This window comes from Moschus berezovskii, chromosome 14 (assembly GCF_049115385.1).
Source record: "Moschus berezovskii isolate FMDL1 chromosome 14, NW_MosBer_1.0, whole genome shotgun sequence".
NCBI classification, from domain to species: domain Eukaryota; kingdom Metazoa; phylum Chordata; class Mammalia; order Artiodactyla; family Moschidae; genus Moschus; species Moschus berezovskii.
The window spans coordinates 46,237,227-46,250,058 of NC_142473.1; positions in this window are offsets into that span (position 1 = coordinate 46,237,227).

A 12,832-nucleotide genomic window follows, 5' to 3' on the forward strand; every position below is an offset into this window, starting at 1 on the left:
GGGTGGATACCCTGGCAACCAGTCCTCATTCCTAGGGCCTTTCCAAAAGTCCCCTCATTAACATAAATTCAGTCGTGGAAAGGGGTTTGTTATGAATACGGAGACAACTTTCTTGCTTTTATCACTTAGGAAATTCCATGGATTTTAGGAGCTTTGTGCTGGAAACAGGAACAAAGATCAAACACAAATCTTCATCAACTTAAGATGGGATTGTTGTTTTGTGTTAGTCTCTGAGTCATGTCTTTTTCAACCCTATGGACTGTAGCCCACCAGGCACCTCGATCCAAGGGATTCCCCAGGCAAGAAAACTGGAGTGGGTTGCCATTTCCTTCTCCAGGGGATTTTCCTGACCAAGGGATCGAATCTGAGTCTCCTGCATTAGCAGGTGGATTCTTTACCACTGAGCCACCAGGGAAGAGCCAATAAATCTATCGTAAGTTGAAGATGTATTTAATATACTTGGGCTGGAAGAAGCACAAACTGGAATCAAGATTGCCGGGAGAAATATCGATAACCTCAGATATGCAGATGACACCACCCTTATGGCAGAAAGTGAAGAGGAACTAAAAAGCCTCTTGATGAAAGTGAAAGAGGAGAGTGAAAACGTTGGCTTAGATCTCAACATTCAGAAAACTAAGATCATGGCATCTGGTCCCACCACTTCATGGGAAATAGATGGGGAAACAATGTCAGACTTTATTTTTTGTGGCTCCAAAATCACAGCAGATGGTGATTGCAGCCATGAAATTAAAAGATGCTTACCCTTTGGAAGGAAAGTTATGACCAACCTAGATAGCATATTAAAAAGCAGAGACGTTACTTTGCCAACCAAGGTCCGTCTAGTCAAGAGTATGGTTTTTCCAGTGGTCATGTATGGATGTGAGAGTTGGACTGTAAAGAGAGCTGAGCACCGAAGAATTGATGCTTTTGAACTGTGGTGTTGGGGAAGACTCTTGAGAGTCCCTTGGACTGCAAGGAGATCGAACCAACCCATCCCAAAGGAGATCAGCCCTGGGTGTTCATTGGAAGGACTGATGTTGAAGCTGAAACTGCAATACTTTGGCCACCTCATGCGAAGAGTTGACTTACTGGAAAAGACTCTGATGATGGGAGGGATTGGGGGCAGGAGGAGAAGGGGATGACAGAGGATGAGATGGCTGGATGGCATCACCGACTCGATGGACATGAGTTTGAGTGAACTCCGGGAGTTGGTAATGGACAGGGAGGCCTGGCGTGCTGCTATTCATGGGGTCGCAAAGAGTCGGACACGACTGAGCGACTGAACTGAACTGAACTGATAGACTGGGAGAAAATATTTGCAAACCACTTATTCAACAAAGGACTAGTATATAGAATATATAAAGAATTCTCAATACTAAAACTCAACAGTAGTGTAAAAACAGAAAGTAAAGACACATTACACCAATGAGAATATACAGAGAGCAAATAAGTACATGCAAAGATGTTCAACATCACTAGCCACTGGGGAAATGCAAATTAAAGCCATAATAAGGTACCACTATGCACCAAGCAGAATGACTAAAATATAGAATGGAGATCACCCCAAATGCTAGCAGGGATATTGAGAAACTGGATGACTCATACACTGCTAATGGAAAGGTAAAATGGTACAACTAAACTGGAAAACAATTTAGCAGTTTCTTAAAAAACTAGATATGCAAATACTATACTTTGAATACTATACATATGATTGCATTCTTAGACATTTATCCTAGAGAAATGAAGACTCGTGTTCACACAAAAGTATGTACATTAATGTTTATACCAGTTTTATTCATAATAGTCCCAAACTGGAAATTATCCAGATGTCCTTCAAAATGAGTACACAAATAGTAGTGCAATTTTGCCCATAGAATACTGTTTAGCAACAAAAAGAACAAAAGATACATATTCTGGGCAATCTCTGAAGAATTATGTTAAATGAAAAAAATCTAATCCTAAAAGGTTCCATACTGTATGATTTCATTTCTTTAACTTTCTTGAAATGACAAAATTACAGAAATGAAGAAGAGATAAGTGGTTGCCAGGGGTTCACTAGCAGCAGGATGTAGAGAGAAAAGACCATGTCTAGGAAATGACAACCCACTCTAGTGTTCTTGCCTGGAGAATCCCAAGGACAGGGGAGCCTGGTGGGCTTCCGTCTATGGGGTCACACAGAGTCGGACACGACTGAAGTGACTTAGCAGCAGCAGCAGCAACATACAAGGGCAACATGAGGATCCTTGTGGGGGTGGAAATACTTTAACTTGACTACATCACTGTTAATTTCCTGGTGATGGTATTTTACTGTAGTTTTGCCAGATGTTACTAACAGGGGAAAATGGATAAGGGGTACATGGGATCTCTCTGTATTATTTCTTATAACTTCATGTGACTCTATAACTATTACCCAATAAACTTTTAATTTTTTAATCTAAAAAAAAAGAACTGTGAAAAGTAACAGCAATTAATTTGGGTATTGGAAAGTGGATAAGTGGATGGGTTTACAGAAGAAACAAGAAATGAAGAAATGGCAGAATGTTGGTAATTGTTGAAGCTTGGAGATGGGTACACGGAGGATCAATTACTCTATCAACTTTTTATATGTTTGAAATCTTCCATACTGAAAGGAAAACAAAAGAGACCCTGAGAGAGGAGAGATTTAATAAACTTGTCAACCAAATAAGTACATTAATAACTCTTCTCTTACCCATAGTAATGGAGAAGGAAATGGCAACCCACTCCAGTACTCTTATCTGGAAAATCCTATGGATGGAGGATCCTGGTAGGCTACAGTCCATGGGGTCACAAAGAGTCAGATGCAACTAAGCAACTTCACTTTCACTTTTCACTTTAACAATAGTAAACAGAATGAAAAAACCCTATTCATAATAGCAAATATAACTATAAATAGCAAACATTGTAAGAAATGGTAAGATTTTGATAAATAAAACTATATAAACATACTGTAAATCCTAAAGAAGGCCTAAATAATGAGCCTAAATACTAAATGAAAAACATACAATATTTCAAAATGAAAAGACTCAGCACTATAAAAATGCCAGCTCTCCAACATTCAATCTATAAATTAAGTCCAATTCAAATCAAAACCCCAAGGTTATAATTTGTAGAATCTGTAAAGCTTTTTCCAATATTACTGTGAAAGAAAAAATGAACAAGATACAGCGCTGCAATTTGTGGGGGGATGATAAGAAGGGGGAACTTTCCATACATATCAAGATAGACTATAAAGCTGTATAAATAGTAAAAATAAAATAATGTGATGTTAATGCAGAAATAGGTAAATAGCTCTATCCAGAAAGAGAATTAAGAATTATGAATTTTTCTACTTTTGAATGATCGTATCTCACATCATTGGGATTAAAATGAACAATTTTTGATTGATTTGAAACAACTGGCTAACCATTTGGAAAAACATGAATGTAAGTCCCTTTGTCACAGCTATTCAGAATAATACACACCACAAGAATAAAAGAGCACTTGGTGCTTTTGAAAACAATAGGAAAATAAAAGAATGATTTTTTATAATCTTGGGATAGAAGTGATGGAAGAATTTCCTTATTAAGCAAGACACAAATCCCATAAACCATAAATGAAAAGACTGATTTCATAAATATTAAAAACTTCCTCAGGGGAAAAAACTTAACAATGTATTAAAAGATGCACAGTAAGTTGGAAGAAATATGCTTAAGACAGCATTCATAATCATAGAATTTTCAGAGATTTTACCAAGCAATAGGAAACAGGGAAAATGAGAAAGCCAATGAATGGGCAATTCACAGAAGAGTAAATATGAATGGCTGATAAAGCTATAAAAAGATATTTAACCTCATTCATAGTTAGCTGCTAAGTCACTTCAGTCGTGTCCGACTCTGTATGACCCCATAGACGGCAGCCCACCAGGCTCCCCCATCCCTGGGATTCTCCAGGCAAGAACACTGGAGTGGGTTGCCATTTCCTTCTCCAATGTGTGAAAGTGAAAAGTGAAAGTGAAGTCGCTCAGTCATGTCTGACTCGTAGCGACCCCATGGACTGCAGCCTACCAGGATCTTCCGTCCATGGGATTTTCTAGGCAAGAGTACTGGAGTGGCTTGCCATTGCCTTCTCCGATTCATAGTTAAGAAAATGCAAAATAAAATGAGACTTTTTAATCAATTAAATTTCAAATTTTAGCAAGAGTGATATAAAACAATGTTCTCAAAGGTATGGGAGATGGGTACTCTCATGTGCTATTTTTGGAAATAGGTACCAGCTTTCAGTTCAGTTCAGTTCAGTTGCTCAGTCGTGTCCGACTCTTTGTGACTCCATAAATCACAGCATGCCAGGTCTCCCCATCCATCACCAACTCCCGGAGTTCACTCAAACTCACATCCATTGAGTCGGTGATGCCATCCAGCCATCTCATTCTCTGTCGTCCCCTTCTCCTCCTGCCCCCAATCCCTCCCAGCATCAGAGTCTTTTCCAGTGAGTCAACTCTTTGCATGAGGTGGCCAAAGTATTGGAGCTTCAGCTTTAGCATCATTCCTTCCAAAGAACACCCAGGACTGATCTCCTTTAGGCTGGACTGGTTGGATCTCCCTACAGTCCAAGGGACTCTCAAGAATCTTCTCCAACACCACAGTTCAAAAGCATCAATTCTTCGGTGATCAGCTTTCTTCACAGTCCAACTCTCACATCCATACATGACCACGGGAAAAACCATAGCCTTGACTAGACGGACCTTGGTTGGCAAAGTAATGTCTCTGCTTTTTAATATGCTATCTAGGTTGTTCATAACTTTCCTTCCAAGGAGCAAGTGTCTTTTAATTTCATGGCTGCAATCACCATCTGCAGTGATTTTGGAGCCCAAAAAAATAAAGTCTGACACTGTTTCCACTGTTTCCCCATCTATTTGCCATGAAGTGATGGGACCAGCTTTAGGGAGGCACAATTTAACATATACCCTGAAAGGCTTAAAGTTTAAGCCCATAATTCCTTGTTAGGAATCTAAGCCACAGAGGTACACACAGATGCACAAAGATAAACAAAGACATTTATTGTAGCGTTTGTTCCTAAAGCTAAAGGATTCAGTTCAGTTCAGTCGTTCAGTCGTGTCTGACTCTCCGCAACCCCGTGAATCACAGCACGCCAGGCCTCCCTGTCCATCACCAACTCCCGGAGTACACTCAAACTCATGTCCACAGAGTCGGTGATGCCATCCTGCCATCTCATTCTCTGTCGTCCCCTTCTCCTCCCACCCCCAACCTTTCCCAGCATCAGAGTCTTTTCCAGTGAGTCAACTCATCGCATGAGGTGGCCAAAGTATTGCAGTTTCAGCTTCAGCATCAGTCCTTCCAATGAACACCCAGGATTGATCTCCTTTAGAATGGACTGGTTGGATCTCCTTGCAGTATAAGGGACTCTCAAGAGTCTTCTCCAGCACCACAGTTCAAAAGCATCAATTCTTCGGCGATCAGCTTTCTTCACAGTCCAACTCTCACATCCATACATGACCACGGGAAAAACCATTGCCTTGACTAGACGGACCTTGGTTGGCAAAGTAATGTCTCTGCTTTTTAATATACTATCAAGGTTGGTCATAACTTTCCTTCCAAGGAGCAAGCGTCTTTTAATTTCATGGCTGCAATCAGCATCTGCAGTGATTTTGGAGCCCAAAAAAATAAAGTCTGACACTGTTTCCACTGTTTTTCCATCGATTTCCCATGAAGTGATGGGACCAGATGCCATGATCTTTGTTTTCTGAATGTTGAGCTTCAAGCCAACCTTTTCACTCTCCTCTTTCACTTTCATCAAGAGGCTTTTGAGTTCCTCTTCACTTTCTGCCATAAGGGTAGTGTCATCTGCATATCTGAGGTTATTGATATTTCTCCCGGCAATCTTGATTCCAGCTTGTGCTTCTTCCAGCCCAGTGTTCCTCATGATGTACTCTGCATATAAATTAAATAAGCAAGGTGACAATATACAACCTTGACGTACACCTTTTCCTATTTGGAACCAGTCTGTTGTTCCATGTCCTGTTCTGACTGTTGCTTCCTGACCTGCATACAGGTTTCTCAAGAGGCAGGTCAGGTGGTCTGGGATTCCCATCTCTTTCAGAATGTTCCACAGTTTATTGTGATCGACACAGTCAAAGGCTTTGGCATAGTCAATGAAGCGAAAATAGATGTTTTTCTGAAACTCTCTTGCTTTCTCCATGATCCAGCGGATGTTGGCAATTTGATCTCTGGTGCCTCTGCCTTTTCTAAAACCTGCTTGAACATCTGGGAGTTCACGGTTCACATACTGCTGAAGCCTGGCTTGGAGAATTTTGAGCATGACTTTACTAGCGTGTGAGATGAGTGCAACTGTGCGGTAGTTTGAGCATTCTTTGGCATTGCCTTTCTTTGGGATTGGAATGAAGACTGACCTCTTCCAGTCCTGTGGCCACTGCTGAGTTTTCCAAATCTGCTGGCATATTGAGTGCAGCACTTTCACAGCATCATCTTTCAAGACTTGAAATAGCTCAACTGGAATTCCATCACCTCCACTAGCTTTGTTCGTAGTGATGCTCTCTAAGGCCCACTTGACTTCACATTCCAAGATGTCTGGCTCTAGGTCAGTGATCACGTTATCGTGACTATCTTGGTCGGGAAGATCTTTTTTGTACAGTTCTTCTGTGTATTCTTGCCACCTCTTCTTAATATCTTCTGCTTCTGTTAGGTCCATACCATTTCTGTCCTTTATCGAGCCCATCTTTGCATGAAATGTTCCCTTGGAATCTCTGATTTTCTTGAAGAGGTCTCTTTTTTTTCCTATTCTGTTGTTTCCTCTATTTCTTTGCATTGATCACTGAGGAAGTCTTTCTTATCTCTCCTTGCTATTCTTTGGAACTCTGCATTCAGATGCTTATATCTTTCCTTTTCTCCTTTGCTTTTCCCCTCTCTTCTTTTCACAGCTATTTGTAAGGCCTCCTCAGACAGCCATTTCGCTCTTTTGCATTTCTTTTCCATGGGGATGGTCTTGGTCCCTGTCTCCTGTACAATGTCACGAACCTCCGTCCAGAGTTCATCAGGCACTCTATCAATCAGATCTAGTCCCTTAAATCTATTTCTCACTTCCACTGTATAATCATAAGGGATTTGATTGAGGTCATATCTGAATGGTCTAGTGGTTTTCCCTACTTTCTTCAATTTAAGTCTGAATTTCGCAATAAGGAGTTCATGATCTGAGCCACAGTCAGCTCCCAGTCTTGTTTTCGCTAACTGTATACAGCTTCTCCATCTTTGGCTGCAAAGAATATAATCAATCTGATTTCGGTGTTGACCATCTGGTGATGTCCATGTGTAGAGTCTTCTCTTGTGTTGTTGGAAGAGGCTGTTTGCTATGACCAGTGCATTCTCTTGACAAAACTCTATTAGCCTTTGCCCTGCTTCATTCCATGCTCCAAGGCCAAATTTGCCTGTTACTCCAGGTGTTTCTTGACTTCCTACTTTTGCGTTAGAAACTATCTAAAAACCTTTCCATTAGAGAATGATTAAGTAAATTCAGTAGAATACTTTGCAACTGTTAAAAAGAGTTTTATATGCTCACATGAAAGTGTCTCCAATAAATATTTACCAGGCTAAAACAGGTTGCAGAATAATTGGTAATATGTGTGCTTAGTCACTCAGTCATATCTGACTCTTTGCCACCCCATGCACTGTAGCCGGGCAGGCTCCTCTGTCCATGGGGATTCTCCAGGCAAGAATACTACAGTGGGTTGCCATCCCCTTCTTCAGGGGAATCTTCCTGACCCAGAGATCGAACCCAGGTCTCCCGCATTAAACAATTAAATACATTTGTATGTGAACATATGTATCTGTAGACACAAAAAACAATGAACTTTGGTGAGTAAGGGGAATGGGAAGGATAGGAGGAGATAAAATGAGAGAATACTTAAATCTTTTTTGCTCAATTCCATAAAAAATTATAATAAGAAATGTTTGTAATTACAGGTTTTTAAAGAATTCATAACACCTGGGAAGCATTTAAAGCTTCTCAGAGCAATGCTATTTCATAAATTCAAGACAACTGATATTTTCACTGTTATTACAGTGTTCTTACCCTTCACAACTATCAACACTGATGTGCCTTTCATCAGAGAAATTTAAACAAGATTTACAAATAAAAGTTCATTTATTCACAGAGCACACCTTTGAAGCAAGGCTATAATTTCAAAATACAGACATAATAAATGACTTGCCCAGATTCTCAAACAAGTCAAGAAATGATCCAGAGCCAGGATTCCACTCTTGTACAAATAAATAATATATACTGGCTCTCCGCACAGCACCATAAATCACCCCAGCCCCTGGCATTTTAGTCTCTCCCCAAGTAATTGAGTGTTTAAATTACTTGCAAACCTTCACTTTGGCTTTTAAAAAATGCCCACTCTGGCATTCTTTTTAAAGGGATATCTTTTAAAAGTTTAACATTGACCTTCCGAAGAAAGTAAGAGAGTAAGATTAGTTTTCACCTTCAATAAGAGGACAACCCTAGAACATAATGCTCCTTCAAATGACAGTTCAGATCATATTATTTAACCAAAAATCAATAACTGAGCAGGAGTACACTACAAGTGCATTATCCTAATTCAGAAAACTTTCTAAAGGAGAAGAAGCATGAAAGACATTGATTTGAATCATAAAAATCGATCCAAGCACTGCCTCTGCCAAAAAACATATGTGTGACCATACATGACTCCATCAACTTCTGGAAACCTCAGGCTCCTCATTTGGAAGGTATGAATGAGAACACCTCCTTGCTTAATTAACTATATGGATTGTCTCAAAGTTGGAATAAGAGAGATTGTGAAGATGTTCTGTAAGGTATGAAGTTACAGATAAATTACTCTTAATGTAAAAAACCTTAGTTTTTTTTTTAATTGAGTTCTTGATACAAGAATACTACCTGCCCCTCCACCCCCAAATACAAGACAACACCTGATATGCCACACTTTGGGGCCCAATCATTTATTTTTTCTAGATCAATAGGTCTCAACTGCAGTGTCTAGAAAAGGAATGTGTGGCATATATTTGTGAAGTGTGTCATGATTTAAAGTGACAAAAAGTGACCTATTCTCACAGCAATACCTGCTATGGTCCTTTTCTGATTGAACTGCTTCCTCCTTAAGGAACGTGATCCTTCCTTAACCACAGCTAGAGCTGGATTAAATGGTGAAGAGTTGGGCAGTTACCAAAATTATTAATCTGTAAGGGCTTCCCTGGTGGCTCGGAGGTTAAAGCATCTGCCTCCAATGAGGGAGACCCGGGTTCAATCCCTGGGTCGGGAAGATCCCCTGGAGAAGGAAATGGTAACCCACTCCAGTATTCTTGCCTGGAGAATCCCATGGAAGGAGAAGCCTGGTAGGCTACAGTCCACGGGGTCGCAAAGAGTCGGACACGACTGAGCGACTGAACGGAATGGAACGGAAGGTACACTGACCTGCCTCTTGAGAAACCTATATGCAGGTCAGGAAGCAACAGTTAGAACTGGACATGGAACAACAGACTGGTTCCAAACAGGAAAAGGAGTACGCCAAGGCTGTATATTGTCACCCTGCTTACTTAACTTACATGCAGAGTACATCATGAGAAAGGCTGGGCTGGAAGAAGCACAAGCTGGAATCAAGATTGCCAGGAGAAATATCAACAACCTCAGATATGCAGATGATACCACCCTTATGGCAGAAAGTGAAGAGGAACTCAAAAGCCTCTTGATGAAAGTAAAAGAGGAGAGTGAAAAAGTTGGCTTAAAGCTCAACATTCAGAAAACTAAGATCATGGCATCTGGTCCCATCACTTCATGGGAAATAGATGGGGAAATAGTGGAAACAGTGTCAGACTTTATATTTTTGGGCTCCAAAATCACTGCAGATGCTGATTGCAACCAGGAAATTAAAAGACGCTTGCTCCTTGGAAGGAAAGTTATGACCAACCTTGATAGCATATTAAAAAGCAGAGACATTACTTTGCCAACAAAGGTCCATCTAGTCAAGGCTATGGTTTTTCCAGTGGTCATATATGGATGTGAGAGTTGGACTGTGAAGAAAGCTGATCACCAAAAAATTGATGCTTTTGAACTGTGGTGTTGGAGAAGACTGTTGAGAGTCCCTTGGACTGCAAGGAGATCCAACCAGTCCATCCTAAAGGAGGTCAGTCCTGGGTGTTCATTGGAATGACTGATGTTGAACCTGAAACTCCAACACTTTGGCCACCTGATGCGAAGAGCTGACTCATTTGAAAAAACCCTGATGCTGGGAAGGACTGGGGGCAGGAGGAGAAGGGGACGACAGAGGATGAGATGGTTGGATGGCATGACCGACTCAATGGACATGGGTTTGGGTAAATTCCAGGAGATGGTGATGGACATGGAGGCCTGGCGTGCTGCGGTTCATGGGGTCGTGAAGAGTCAAACACGACTGAGCGAATAAACTGAACTGAACAAGACGGCACAAGTAGCAGACAGTGGAGGTGCAGTTTGAAACTAGTCTTCCTCCAAGACCTGTTTTCACTCTGCCTCCCAGAGCTCCCCAACTCCAGATAAATCTATCACATGTTTCTGTATCTTGTATTTAGTCAGGAACAATTAGATGAAATTCACCAGGTAGATCAAATCTGAAACCAGAATTCATGGATAGTGAGTCCTGTTGGCCAGAAACCAGCGATTAATTTTAAAATACAAATTTCAAACCTTTTGATACGCCTTCAAAGAACATACCTGGTTCAGAAAAATTACAAAAGAAAAGTAAAAAGATAATAGAATTATTTTTATGGTAAAATATATTGCCAAATTGTTTCAAACTACTGACACTGCTTAGGGACCTGTCTATACCTTTAACTGATTGAAATTGTTTCGTGTTGTCCCCATCAAATAATTGATGAACAAATATTTAAAGAACACTTTTGAAAGGTACATTAGAATTCAATTGTAAATGACAGATTTCACTCTAGCTAATTTAAACAGAAGGGGATTTACCTTTAATAGGAGGAATTGGGGATTCATTAAATCACTAAAAGGGCTAGTAGAACAGAGTTGATGCTGCACTTTCAGGCATGACATCCAGAAGAGTATTACAGAGCTGGGTCATTAGGGGCACCATGCTCCTTCCACACTTACGAAGCTGGGGAGAAAGGAAGCCATCACCAAAGCTGCTGACTCGAACATAATCTGAATCAGCAGAATGGATTTCCTGCTCTCTGTCTCTTATCACCCGTGAAATTCAGGGGCTGAATGCTGGTACCTCCACAGGAACTGTCCCAGAAGAAGCAACAATGTGCCAGTAGAAATAACATAAGTGGCAGAAGTACAGCCTCCACCGCAGAATGTTCACTTTTAACCAGCTAAGTTACATCTATTTTATAGAAAGGAGGTTTCATTAATCCAAGCTGTAAGGACTTCTGGGAAACAGTCTCTAGATTTGCAGCCTAAAGCAATAAGATTTGCTAGCAAAGAGCTGTAATTAAGTTGACTGTATCGATCTGTGACCTCAGTTACAGTCAGACCCTGAGTTATTAGAGCCAGCCCAGAGCTAGCTGGCTGCACACTCCACTCCTGACATAGTTCCAAGCAGGGACTCAAGAACAGCCCACCCCAAGGTTGGTCAGTTCAGTTCAGTTCAGTTCAGTCGCTCAGTCGTGTCCGACTCTCCGAGGTGGGTGAAAACATAATTTGGGACTAGGTTCCTTTCTCAGGAATTTGGAACTAGGACATTGAAGGACTGGGCCAATGAACTGAAGGGCTTTATAGCTATGAGGTTAAGTAGATTTGGAGTCAGAATGATAATGGGTCATGTGTGAGCAAATAGCATTATACACATATTCATTGAGAAATATGGAGGTAAATACCAAAAGGAATGGAACAAAATGTTACAAGTGGTTGCAACAGAAGGAGGGGCAAAGGAATTTCTTTTGTTGTTAATGTTTATAATTCTTTTAGTGCTACTTGAATTTTTGAACCTTTTCCTTGTATTACCAGGATAAAAATTAATATAAAAAACACCAGGGACTTCCCTCATGGTCCAGTGGCTAAGACTCCACACTCTCAATGAGGGAACATGGGTTCCCTCCCTGGTCAAGGAACTAGATCCCATATGCTGCAACTAAAGATCCTGCATGCTCAACTAAGACTTGACACAGCCAAATAAATAATTTTTAAAAATACTATAAACAAGGAGAAGGAAATGGCAACTCAAGTATTCTTGCCTGGAGAATCCCATGGACAGAGCAGCCTGGCAGGCTATGGTCCATAGGGTTGCAAAGAGTCGGATACAACTGAAGTGACTTAGCATGCACGCGCCATAAATAACTCCATCCCCTGGCATTTCAGTCAACAGCAAAATGAATACCCTAAACTTGGGCATTTAAACCAGAACAACTAACCTATACATCACATGACCACCAGCTGAAGAGAGAGAGATCCAGATCATCAGTCTTTCCTAGCCTCACTTCCAAACTAGCACCTCCACTGCCATCAAGTTGAAAAAAATTTAAAAACCAAAACTAATTTAGTGAGAACCTTGAATGCCAAGCCAAGAAGTTAATCACTCTGGCAATGGGGACAGATTTAAATAAGGGAAGGACTTGAGTGTGTAGAGTGCTTCTTTGTGCACAGGATAAATTTGATAGAGAGACTGGCAGTAGCCAGGAGATTGATTGGGAGATTCCTAATAAGATCCTGGATTAAATCAATGGCAGTGGAATTGGAGAGAAAAAGTTGGACAAAGAGATATATAGTAGAGGACTTCATGGTAGCTGATCAGATATGCGGAGAAAGGAGAGTAAATTTGGTGGAT